Source organism: Peromyscus maniculatus, chromosome X (genome assembly GCF_049852395.1).
Source record: "Peromyscus maniculatus bairdii isolate BWxNUB_F1_BW_parent chromosome X, HU_Pman_BW_mat_3.1, whole genome shotgun sequence".
Lineage (NCBI taxonomy): Eukaryota > Metazoa > Chordata > Mammalia > Rodentia > Cricetidae > Peromyscus > Peromyscus maniculatus.
The window spans coordinates 16727507-16741448 of NC_134875.1; the positions used below are offsets into that span (position 1 = coordinate 16727507).

Below are 13942 nucleotides of genomic sequence, written 5' to 3' on the forward strand. Positions count from 1 at the left end.
TCTGTAGTGTAGCATTAGTGTATGTTGGGACCTCAACATGCTGTTTGATGATGATAATTATCATGTTATAAAACAGTGGGGGAGGAAGAGATGTGCATGCATAAACAACCCAAGTAGCTATAGATACTACATTGTATTATAAATGTCATAAATATTTTGAGAAAAGTCATGACTGCTTCATAGGCAAGAGAAAGCTTGCTTTCTACCTTCAAGAAGGAGATAATATAGTAAAGGAAAGAGGAGACAGGCAAAGACAGGTGGCAAGGAGAGGCTCCAACCATCCTGTACAGTCATTCTCCTACATTGACCCAAATTCTCAGAGAGGCTTAGTGATCTTTTTGCCACCACTGGGACAACTGTTCAAGAAAAGCAGATAGTTGCATAATATGGAAGATGGCTTGAGGCTTTGTACTATGCTTATGTTTCTCAAAGGGACAGGGAATGAAATTATGTAATGATAATGACCATCAAAATTACCTCAATTTGTAAGTTCTATCTTCCATACATTTATATTAGCGAATATGTCAACACCATTGTTAACAGATATAATTTGTGAGAGAGTTCACAAAAGCAACCTTCTATGTATCAGAGTGTGACTCATGTATGGACACAGTTACAGTGTTCTTATGATGGTCAACTCTTCTTGGGAGGTAATTCTAAGCAAAATCTCATTCTGTACCAGTTAAACAGAGCTGTGGCATGGTGCATCTGGCAGTCTGCTGAAACAGCAAACTTGATTTTTAATCTGCATTTCCTTTCTTGTACTACAAAACTGGGGCATTAATTGATTTCATCCATTGCAGATATTATATTTGTTCTGAAGAGTTTATCCTTCCATACATTCTAATTTTTAGTCCTCAAGCTTTCAGTTTTCTTGAATGACAGCAATAGCAAGCCCATCAGATGTTCTTGTTCAAAATTGAAAACCCTTTTCTCATGTAACAATATGATACCATGTCTGATTATAAAGCAGAGCTAATAGCATGTGTTCTAAACAAGTGCTGCAGTGAAGCAGCAGTAAAATAAATCACATGGGTTTTTAGAAATCTGAAGTGACCAACTCAATAGTTTTGACTTCAAGGATGATTAAGAAATATTTATTGATTTCCAACCAAATCAGAGTATTAATAATCTCTGTAGCAATGACACAGTATTGGCTTCTTGTCACCATGGCTTTGTGGAGAGCACAGGTTTTGATACCAAAAACCAGTTTGTCAGCAGGTCAGAGTTGATGACCTGTGCCTGGCACATGTGAGGCTGAGCAGCAGATTGTTCCCAGTCTTGATGGGATCCTTTAGTTTCAATAGACACGAGTATATCTGAGTCCTGAATGAACTCAGAGAAATCACTTACTCATTTGACTTGACTTTTCTGTTTCTTGTCTAAATGCTAATCCATAGCAATCACCTTTCCTCACTCATGGTATATGGGAGAAGAGCCAAGGATGAGTGGTGGCTTCACACTGGAGCCAAGCAAGGTGCCTCATGTTAAAGTTGAGGGCCAGTCTTTCTTTCTCAGCACACAAGAAATCACATGCCTGAAGCCAAGCTGTAGGAAGGTTGTGATAATTTCTCCAGTGCAGTGCTTGTCTGTTTCTACACAGTGATCCTTGCAATGGAGCTATTCACTGTGTAGTCCTGGAATCCTGTTCTTCTTGGGTACTTGAATTTTGCAATAGGCAATGACCTTCTTTTCCTCTTTGCTGTGTTGTAGTTCTACTTAAGAAGTCCCAGTTTAGCCTAGTTAGGACCAATATTGAGATGATGATCTGCTTTCTTCTATGCAGGCCATGTTTGGGCCTCCTGATCAAGTGCCTTGGGCTTCTAGTTTGCATTCTTGTTCCTTTATTTTGTGTTTTCTGTCTCTTGCTTCCCCCCCCACTCTCTTTTTCCTTGTATCTCCCTGTTTCCTTCAATGACCACTGTCAGTCCATTTCTGTCACTTCTAATGTTGAGTTCTGACCCCAGCAGAGGTTCTGGAGCCCAAAAGGAACACTGAGTTCTCTACCTGTACTTCTTGCAGAGCAGCTGCAATTGACCATATTGGGGTACCTAGTTGGTCTGTTCTCTGCATTTCTTTAACCTTCTGCTAATGTCCTTAGTACATAACCTTTTGCACATGGGGAATCAGTCTTCTGAGCTGTTCTGTGAACTTTAGCTCATACCCAGTCTCGTGCCATGCTGTGATGAGAAATCACTTTTCCATCAAAGAAATTATGTTTCTTATTGGCAATATGTGGTGTGTGTGTGTGTGTGTGTGTGTGTGTGTGTGTGTGTGTGTGTGTACACTATGCACATTTTTATTGAGGAGCAGGATGGTAGATAGGGCCATTGCATTGCATTGTATGGGTGAGGCCCAGCCACATTTACTTATGTCTCTCAATTGCTGTCAGTATTTCAAATGACCGTTCTGGGCTTTAGGAACTTAATAATCTTGGACCTAGTTCTTTTCATGATCAAAGTTCTTATAATAGCCAGTTTCCTCTCTCTTCAGTTTGTTTTGCTTTCTTCTATATTTATAAATTTCTTTCTGCAATCTAATGCCCAGTCTAATATTTCTAACAGTTCAATTGTTGCTGCTGTGCTTGAGGTATAAGTAGAGAACCTAGTGATTCTTTTGTTCCACAACCTCAGCTGGGGACAGAGTGTGGCAAAATAGGCTCTAGGACAGAAAAGTAAAGTACCAATGGCTGGTAGCCAGTGACTTGAATTAACTCTTGGTTCTCTATTAGTATCAGTAGTATAGGTTTAGGATGCAGAATACTTGTTTTTGAAATTGGATAATATTATCCCCTGCAGCCAAGCACCCGAGGTGGAACCTGCTGCTGTGGGTAGCAGCTTGGCATGGTTTGTTGTTTTTAATAGAGAGTATTTAAGTAAGATATGTTCTTTTCTTGTAATTCCCTTGTTCCTTCCCACTTGTATTCTAAAAAGCAAAGCTAGGTCAGCTAGACCTAGTAAATACCTTTTTGCTTGATCCGGTTCGTCATTGCATTCTAAGTACAGAGCAGAGATGCTTTGTGCTTGCAGGCAGCCAGTGGCCAAAGAAAAGAAATCAGGAAGCAGAGGTGAACTAGCCAGTTACTGTCATGAAAGATACTCTCTGAGGTACAAGTGGGATACTGTTTTTCTTGGTGCTCTGGAGACAAGGGAACTAAGGGAAGAGTTCTCACAGAGAGTAGAGACTTCCCAGTGCTGACCTACTCGGACTCTCTTGCTTTCTCCATCTCTTCAGAGATCTGGAAGTACTGGGATTCCTTTAATAACCTTGAGCTGGCTCATCCTCATATCACTGTCTTGGGATAAACCGGATGCACTTCCCCATGGAATATCAGTGCAGCACAGTACCATCTGCCTCCAAAAGTGTTAAATGCTTTAATTTTTTTTATGAAAAGCATATACAATGAGCATATTTAGCATTTGCATGGAAAGATAAAAAACAAAACAAAAAATGTATCTCCCTTGTAGCTTGACAAAAAGAGTACTATCAGAATTTAGAGCCCTTTATTGGCAACTAAACTGTGTTAATAAAATAATTTATAGGGTTTATTTTTATTCTATGTAGCCAATGAAATGACATGTATGTAATGACACATTTTTTTCTCTCTAATCTTTATACCATTTATTGCATTAATTGGTTGAATTCACTGGTTACAACTGGCAGGGTGAGGTTGAATTACAGTGGTTCCAGTTGATAGGCTTCTTCTTGATTTTCAACTGACATAGTTCAAAATATCTTTTATTTATTTTTATTTTACAATACTATTCAGTTCTACATAACAGCCACAGATTCCCTTGTTCTCCCCCTTCCTGCCCTCCTCCCCTTCCCCCCAGCCCACCCCCCATTCCTACCACCTCCAGATCAAGGCCACCCCCGAGGACTGAGATCAACCTGATAGACTCAGTCCAGGCAGGTCCAGTCCCCTCCTCCCAGACTGAGCCAAGCCTCCCTGTATAAGTCCCAGTTTTCAAACAGCTATCTCATGCAGTGAGCCCAGGACCTTGTACCACTGCCTAGATGCCTCCCAAACAGATCAAGCCAATCAACTGTCTCACCTATTCAGAGGGCCTGATACAGTTGGGGGCCCCTCAGCCTTTGGTTCATAGTTCATGTGTTTCCATTCGTTTGGCTATTTGTCCCTGTGCTTTATCCAACCTTGGTTTCAACAATTCTCGCTCATATAAACCCTCCTCTTTCTCACTAATTAGACTCCCAGCGCTCCACCTGGGGCCTAGCCGTGGATGTCTGCATCCAGATTCCTCAGTCCTTGGATGGGGTTTCTGGCACAACTATTAGGGTGTTTGGCCATCCCATCACCAGAGTAGGTCAGTCCTGGCTGTCTCTCGGCCATTGCCAGCAGTCTTTTGTGGGGGTATCTTTGTGGATTTCTGTGGGTCTCTTTAGCACTTGTTTCTTCTTTTTCTCATGTGGTCTTCATTTACCATGGTCTCCTATTCCTTGTTCTCCCTCTCTGTTCTTGATCCAGCTGGGATCTCCCGCTCTCATTCCCTCGACCCTCACCGTTCATTGCTCCCACTTATGTCCAGGCTGTTCATGTAGATCTCATCCATTTCTCCGTCATTGGGTGATCCCCGTGTCTTTCTTGGGGTCCTGTTTTCCAGGTAGCCTCACTGGTGATGCGAGTAGCAGTCTGCTTCTCGGCCTTTTGGCTAAGATCAAGTGTAGTATCTGCTACTCAAAATATCTTATTGTAGACTTGTGATATTTTAAAAATCGTTCATATAGATAGCTTTTATTCAGTTGGAGAAGCCGTCACTTAGTTTTAGCTCTCACAAAATTAAGTACAAATGAATGTTCACTTTTACTAAATTTATTTTCTGTCTTTTGATATTATCATTTATCTTAATTTTTTCTCTTTCTTTATCTTTGAATACTTCCAAATAATGTAGTATTTTAGGCTCACAGATTTTGAGCACTAAAACAAATAAATTTGTGGAATGAACCCAACTTAGTCATGCTTTGATTCTTTTTATATATGGCTAGATTTCATTTGCTAATATTTTGTTTGGCATTTTGCATTATACACATCAGTCATATTAGTATGAATTTTTCATTTGTCATATTCTTTTCATACATTTTTGGTGCAAGGGTGAGAGTAGTCTCATAAACTGAGCTAAAATGTTTTTCATTGTTTTCTTCTCAAATAGTTTACATATAGCTAACTTATCTGTTCCTTTAATATATAGAATAATTTATATAGTATTTGTTTAATGAGAAAAAAATTTAAAAGATAGTAGTTATTAGACCATAATTGAGTCAATTTTGAAATATATTTTCTAGTAATCTAGATATTTCTTGGAAATTTCTGTATAACATGTTGCTTATAAAATTTTTAAACATTATTCTCTGCTGCATTTAGAGATATAATCCTTTTAATTATCAGTATTATCATTGTTTCTAGTATTACTCCTTTTTTATTTCAAACTCCACATAATCACTAAAATACCATGATGAAAACATAGAACTAATCATATAATTACTTTTTATATTTATAAATTATTGCAATATTTTCAAGTTTTTTGTGATTTTTCTGTAGCCTAGCTTTTTTTTTTTCAAAATTGTCTTCCTACTTATTACTTTGAGCTCTATTTATATTGGATTAGTGTACTTCCCCAGATTGAACGATTGATCTATCTGTCTGTCTGTCTGTCTATCCATCCACTCACCTACCCATCCATCCATCTATTTCATAACTAATGTTTTGTTTATGCTCTTTCCATCATTTTAATGATTGTGATGGTGATGATGATGATGATGATGATGATGGTGATAGTGATGGTGATGATTGTATCACTGTGACAAGGTACAAGGCAGAAACCATCTAAGGGATGAACAATTGGTTTGGCCTCATGGTGTTAGGGAATACAGTTCATCATAGCAGAGAAGGCATGTTTGCCAAAGCATCTCTGGCCTAGTTGTGGATCCATGTGTTGGTAACTTGTTCACATGATTTACACCAGCATAGAAGACCTGAACCAGAAGTGGGTACAATAATCAAAGGTCCTTCCTCAGTGACCTAATTCTGTCAGTTTGTCTCCATATTCCAAAGGTTCCACAACCTCCCAACACATCTCCATATCCCAAAGGTTCCAGAACCTCCCAACACAGCACCACCAGCTGGTATACCAGGGTGTTCAAATGCAGGAGTAATTTTCTTGATATTTATTACAACATTATTTTTTTCGTTTTATTTTATTTTACAATACCATTCAGTTCTACATATCAGCCATGGATTCCCTTGTTCTCTCCCCTCCTACCCCCTCCCCTTCCCCCCAGCCCACCCCCCATTCCCACCTCCTCCAGGGCAAAGCCTCCCCCGAGGACTGAGATCAACCTGGTAGACTCAGTCTAGGCAGGCCCAGTCTCCTCCTCCCAGACTGAGCCAAGTGTCCCTGCATAAACTCCAGGTTTCAAACAGCCAACTTATGCAATGAGCACAGGACTTGGTATCACTGCCTAGATGCCTCCCAAACAGATCAAGTCAATCAACTGTCTCACCTATTCAGAGGGCCTGATCCAGTTGGGGGCCCCTCAGCCTTTGGTTCATAGTTCACGTGTTTCCATTCGTTTGGCTATTTGTCCCTGTGCTTATCTAGCTTTATCCCAGGGATGCAAGGGTGGTTAAACATACAATATTATTTTTAATGTTCCTTTTAAATTCTTTCAGTTCTATCAATTTTTTGTTCTATTCATTTTTTCACCAAGCACAATCAAAGTTTTTGCTTCTATTCCTAATTCTCTCAAATTTTTCCATAGCAAGTGGCTTTTAAAAACTGTTTAATGGGTTGCTTAAATGTTTTTAAACTCTAGCTGGCTATGAGTCCATGGAAAGAAGGCCCTTTACTATCTGTCCCTATACTAAACTCACAAGGAAAGATCTAGTACATTCAGCAGAACTGAATTAAACTCAGTGTACTTAATTAACAGGTATGAATTCTGGAACAATGTGAAGATGTCTTATCTCTAAAAACTCCTCATGAATTGACTAGATAAAGTCTGACAGTTTACCATTTGAGCTTCATTTGTCACAACTCTGTTTAGTCTTTATTAAATGTGCTAAGTTACCTTGGAAAGTGGAGGAGTTGTTGTTTGGGGGGATTGACACCTAACCCTAGTTTTTCCTACTCTCCTACAAATAAGTGATTTGCTAGATCTTTTAAAAAAATAATTTATAATGACAGAACATGAATTAGAAACATACTGAGTGTCAGGGATGGTACAGAAATTGAGAGCTTAAGAAATTTAGCTAAGGTTATTCAAGTAGTGAATATCATAGTTGAAATTCAAAGGTTTGATGGATTATTTTTATCTATCACTCAAGTTATCTCTTTTTTTCACTACCTCCTCTTAAAATCTCAGCTGTTTATTGACTTGTTATTTGAGTAGTCTGTGCCTGGTGCTGTACTATCCTATAATCAAGTTTTCAGATATTCTAATGGTCAAAAGAGACATCTTATTTGTTGTGTTTGGGATCTTCTGTATCTTGTCCCAATTTGAAGAAAGGAAGCTTCTTCTGAGAGACATTTTTTAATGAATGCAAGATAAAAGGCACCAAATAGGGACCTTACAAAGGAGAAATAATATCTGAGTTGTTCATCTTTTTATCATTCACATCCTAATATTAGACTGAAGTTCTACGCCTGGCATCATCCATTAAACAAAATGACCTTGTTCATGTCATTTCATCTTTCTTAAACTCAATATTTTCATCTGTTGATATAGATAAAAAGCCCCACTTTGATATGTTAGGAGGACTTAGTGTGTTAATGACTATTAATACAATTGGTTGGGTGTATGTAGCTTGTCATTGAAGAACAATGAAATAATAAATCCAGCTATAGTAGTTATTATAAGAGCTGACATACTATTATGCTCTTATGTGTGTTCTCTAAGCCCAGTGTTCTGAGCACTACCCAACATATACATCTTGACTTCATAAAAAACTAGCAGGCTGGAGCTAATCATGTCCCCACCAGTTCAAGGGGATTAGTTATTCTGCCCTAAGAGAGTAGTTTGTAAATAGTAAATAACACTTCCAATGAGTGTTTTATGCCACACCCTCAATTAACACTTAAAATAATAGTAAGCCTGCAAGTTTAGGGCTTCTTTGGGAATTTTGGTGAAAGGTCAGGACTTATTTTCTTTTTCTTGAGTCAGTTCCAGCTGCTACTTGCTTTTCACTGTCCGCTGGCTCCCTTAATAATAGCAGATGTTTAAAAGCCCAAGTGGGGCAGCTTCCAATCAGGGTCGTAAAGTGAAAATCCCAAGAAACAGATTTGATGACAAGACATCATATAGCTGTGAAAACTAGGGTGTAACTGTCATAAAAGCTGCCTCGTGTCTGCTTAGAAGCAGACCTTATATTTGGTGTGAAAGGCCAACTGGCTTAATTTTATATCTCTTTTCCACGAGGATGAAATGGCTTGTAGTTGGAGTTGGTCAGCAGTGTTCCACAGGTGTTTATGGCAAGCCACTGTGCTTAGCCTGGAAAGGGTGCTGCTTCCTTTTTATTAGTCTTGCCTATGCTCATTGTCCCATATTTGTGGTTAATCTACTCTTAGATTTGTGGGAGCTTTTCACAGCTTTTCTTATGGGAAGATCTGGTGTATACCTGACAAAGTGTACCAGTAGAATGTACTGTAAGATCAGTAAGTCATCTTAGATGAGAAAACCAAATGGACCTTATTATTTTCCAGCATATATTGTCAGTGAGTAGCAGAAAAATGTGCACATAGCTCTGTGTAAGCTAAATGTAAACATGCAGCTCCAAAGATTGTTTCCTCTGTTGGGACTCATGGTGTTTGAGTACATGGTGGAGAATTAATCAAAGAACTTCCTCTTTTCCATGGCTACCCATTACTACTGAAATTTGGGGGAATAAACACTAGCTTCTGAGTGGATATGTATCATGGTCAGGTACCATTTTCTGTTACCAGTCCAGAGATTCAGGTGCCTTTATTGTTTGAAGTTTCATGCAGTGACAATCTCTAGCTCTGGATCAAGATCTTCAGTAGTCATAGACAAATGGATGCCAGAATTGATACCCACAGAATAAGGACAGTAATTTGTACTTACTGGATTCTGTCTTCTATCTGATTCTCAAGCTGCTTTCCTGAAAAAAAAAACAATCAGTAGAATAGGATTGATAAGGTCATACAATTTAAAATTGGAAAAGGTGTCCTCTTATATCAGATTTTGACTAAAGGCATCCAAGTATTGAAGGACTGAGTAATCAGAAGTGTTTTAGGTTGGTCAAATCAATATGGGGCTGTTCATTACTTTAGATCACTTGGGTATCATTTGCTGATTTTGCACAGACAGTGGAAGAGAAGGAAAAGCATGTCTAGTATATCTACCTCTCTACTTCCCGGGCCATTGCCCTATTTCTGGAACGTTTTCAACACCTTTTGTCTATGTATTGCAACAAACAGACTCCCAACTGTTCTCTAGTTTCCCACACCTCCCTTCTCTGGCTTCTTTCCCTTCCAATTTTTACCATAAAGCAGTACAAGACACGTATTTCTAAGGCCCAATTCCATTGTCTTAGTCTTTTACTCAGAATCCAACCAAGTATTCCCTGCTCAGCAGCTTGTCCAAGGGAAGCGGTCCCATTGGCTAAGTAGTTAATGATGTCCCTGTCTCTCTTTACTTGGGCTTATTCCCAGCCAAACTGGCTGAAAATGCACTGAGATTTTCACTCTTAACCAATAACCTGATTCTGCATCTTGTTATTTTTCTATCACTCATTTATATCTTCTGTTTTAATCAACTTTCCTTGATGTCCTAGTCCAAGTTAGCTAGGGTGTTTTCCTCTGAATTCACATACTATGGTAATGTCTCTGAGGCCTTTAACTCAATAGTGCAGGACTTCTTATGGATTGCTTGAAGGTCAGATCCAGTGCCAAATTTATCAACTGTCTCAGGATCCTGATGTAGCCATTTGTAGATGGTGGAGTGTTTCCTACCTGATTGGCTGGGCAAAGCTTACACAAATGCTTAGATTGTGTGGGAGGTGATGGTTAGGCATTGCTCCTCTTCTTTGGACTTCAGGCTTCTGGCCTCCTACCAAAAGAGGGTGTTTGCAATGTTTGCTGCCCAGTGTTCTAGCTAGCTCCAGGATTCTATGTCCCAAGTTGCCAAGAAGGGTTTGTGTATCTGTAATTACTGCTTCAAGCTCAAATTGTTTCTCTGCATCATAGACTTACTTTTTCAGTCTATTTCTGATTGTGACTCTGGGATCCAAAGGTGCATTTTATGACCATGAAGAGTCTGACATTGTTCTGACACACCACTTATCTTAATTACTAGTTCAATGCTATAAGAAGAACTCAATGAATCCATGATTTTAACTCTTTCACCTGTGCTTCTCAAGAAGGGACACAGGTTCTGATAGCTGCTAGGTAAGTTTTCTCCTATTGAGTTATACCCCAGCCTTAACTTTTCTATTTTTGATATCATTATTGATAATAACTTTCAAATAAGATATATATGAGTTCAAATTCTAATTGTGTCACTCCTAGTGTTTAGTGATGTCAATTTTTCATCTATAATGATCTTTACTGCACATGTCCCTTGTAATTGCATTATTAATATTACATAAGTTACTTCATGTAAAAATACCTGCTATGATCACATACATATAACCTCCACATGTTTCTACAATGTCGTTACTCTTATTATTGTGAGTGAGAGCAGTATTAAACAGCTTGTTATAGTACTGGGAGTGAATAATGTTATTCAATGGTCAGTTTTAAGTGCCTAGTATACCTGAGGTATCAAAACCTCTTAATTAAAATAACAAAGAAAAAGATTTGGATTCCATGTCATTAGCACTTATTGAGACTCTTTCTGCTTGAGGCAACTTGAATAACTCTACAAGTATCATCTCAGTAACTTCTGAAAAAAATGCTTGGTAGATCCATCTACTTTCTCTTTTCAGTTTATAAAGGAGCCAAGGATACAATATAGAAGATGAAGAAATTGTGGAATGGTGTCTAAGGAAAATTTTCCAGAAGGAAAATTGAGAAACAAATAGTGCAGTGGCAGAGGCAAAATTTTAGGCCAAGTAGTTTGCTTCTAAAATCTGTTAGTTCTGTCAGCTCTCAATAAAAACAGAGGCTTAATGGTGTGAAGGTGTACAAAGACATGAACAGGACATTTAAAACCTTGTTTTCACACGTTCTTAAGTGTTCCACTATGCATTAATGCATGTGGGCACAAAGAAGTCTGGATCTTTAAAAGTCTTCTAACAGTAATGCTATATTTGATTCAATTAAGTTATTTTGAAGGGCTCAAAAGATCTTACTATTTATGTAGTTCAGAGATTTTCAACTTTGATCTACTTTTTGAAAGAAATTAGATTGTGCTGCCAGAGTTCATGAGCCACCTGCTGTCCTATATGCCAGGACTCCCCTGAGTGCTTCTGCCACCTGTCCTTACCTGCTTCCTCTTGCTCCCCCTTCTCTTAAACACACACACACACACACACACACACACACACACACACACACACACACACTCACACACATACATGCTCATACACACTCACACACACACATTCGTACACACACAGAGGGATTTACTTTGGATTTTTGTCATATTCTGGGTTGTTAGGCTGCTATAACAAATAGCATAAACTTTGTGGACAGCTTGCATACCACAGATATTTATTGCTTATGAGTTCAGCTAGGAAGTTCAAGATCAGTATTATGGTAGACTTGGTATCTATTGAATGTCTACTTCCTGACACATAAATTGTGCCTTCCCACTGACTGTCATGTGAAGTGTGAAAGAGTGTTCTGTGGTGTAGCTGAAGTTTTCCTGGTCCCACCAGGGTCCCACCATCCCATGGTCCCGCAGCCACTCAGACCCAAATAAACACACAGAGGCTTATATTAATTATGAACTGTATGGCCATGGCTCAGCCTTCTCACTAGATAGCTCTTGCATCTTAAATTAACCCATTTCTATAAATGTATACGCTGTCACATGGCTCGTGGCTTACTGGTACCTTTACATCTTGCTTCTTATAGTGGTGGCTAACAGCATCTCCTCTGCTCTTTTTTCTCTTCCTGTCTTTCTGTTTGGATTTCCTGCCTGCCTCTAAGCTGCCTTGCCATAGGCCAAATGGCTTTATTTTTTTTTTTAAAATTTATTTTTATTTTATGTGCATTGGTGTTTTGCCTGCATGTATATCTGTGTGAGGGTGTCAAATCCACTGGAACTGGAGTTACAGACAGATGTGAGCTGCCATGTGGGTGCTGGGAATTGAACCTGGGTCCTCTGGAAGAGCAGCCAGTGCTCTTAACCTCTGAGCCATCTCTTCAGCCCCCCAAATGGCTTTATTTATCAACTAATCAGAGCAATATATATTCACAGCATACAGAAAGACATTCTCATCGTTTCCCCTTTTCTCTCTATTCAAAAGGAAGGTTTTAACTTCAACATAGTAAAATTACATATAACTAAACAGTTATAAATCAAGAACTATAGCTACAATATCTAGTCTATTTGTGTTTGGCAAAATTAAAGAAGATATCCTATTTATCTTATATTTGTGAGTCTAAGGTTTCATATGTACCTTTTCTCTCATCATAACCAAAGAAAACCATAATTATATCAAGTCTTCAAATACATCAAAGACCTCAGAAGGATATAATAGTACCTAAGTAAACAGGAAGATCATGGTAAGCAACTTCCAAAAATCTAGAATGACAGAGACAGCTGGCTGCCTGGACAGTCACCCAAAATTCTTCTTCAAAGTTGGGTCATCTATTTTTCAGCCTAGAGGCCTACAGTCTCTCAGTTGCTTCTCTCTGTGTCCTGTAGAATGTCTGGCATTTTCCTCTGTGAAGCAGGAACCTGAAGGACCATCTTGCCTTGCAAAGTTCAGTGGTCACCTTCCCATGAGTACTGCATGTCCAGTTGACACAACATTTTGTCAAGCAGTCTAGGCAAGAACAGTTTCTTGCTCAAATGGCTGTCTTTGCCAAGCAGAAGATAAACTGTACATGGAGTGTCCTCAGTGCCCATCTTCCTCCCTGAAGTAAATTGGTCCTGCCAGGAGCAGATGTATCTCATGGTCCAAGAAAGTCTAAGTTTTAAAAACATTTTAAATTCCATATTCTTAGTTCTTTGAAGTGTTTGAAGATTACCTATCTAATTGAAATATACCTATGTATACCTAGAAAACTTAACTAACATGACTACAAGTTTGATTATCATAGATGATTAACTATTAATCTGTATTTCTTAATTATCCATTACAATTTCAAATGAATTGTATTAACATAATATCTTAAACAAGAGTTTAGCTGGAGTTTTCGCCAGTTCTGCCTGGGCCATGGTCAGGACAAATCTCTCTCACCCGCCAGTCCCGCAGCAGCTCAAACCCAACCAAGTAAACACACAGAGACTTTCATTGCTTACAAACTGTATGGCCACAACAGGCTTCTTGTTATCTAGTTCTTATATCTTAAATTAACCCATATCTATTATTGTATAAGTTGCCACATGGCTCGTGGCTTACCAGTACCTTACATCTCACTTGTCATGGTGGCAGCTGGCAGCATCTCTCTGACTCAGCCTTCCACTTCCCAGAATTCTCCTCCCTCCTTGTTCCACCTATACTTCCTGCCTGGCTACTGGCCAATCAATGTTCTATTTATTAACCAATCAGAGCAACACATTTAGCATACAGAACATACTACAGCACAATAGTAAAAAGATACATACAAAGAAAATTAACTTTAAATTTGTATCAATAAACTAAAATCTATAACATTGTAAAGTATTTATTTTATATTTCTATATCACTGTGGCCTCTTTTATACAGACATTATTTCCATTAATCAAAGGCCATTGTGAATCCCTACTTTCCCAAAGCCTCACCTGCAAACATTTTCAGGAGTTAGGATTTTAG

General features: G+C 38.6%; 1 protein-coding gene and 1 pseudogene across 2 annotated transcripts in view; both read left to right on the forward strand.

The window, feature by feature from the left end:
• The window catches only part of Fgf13 (fibroblast growth factor 13), a 497128-nt gene that overhangs the window by 86807 nt on the left and 396379 nt on the right, over positions 1 to 13942 (forward strand). The gene's annotated exons all lie outside the window — the stretch shown is intronic.
• On the forward strand, positions 4651 to 4819 carry LOC121825982 (U2 spliceosomal RNA; annotated as a pseudogene).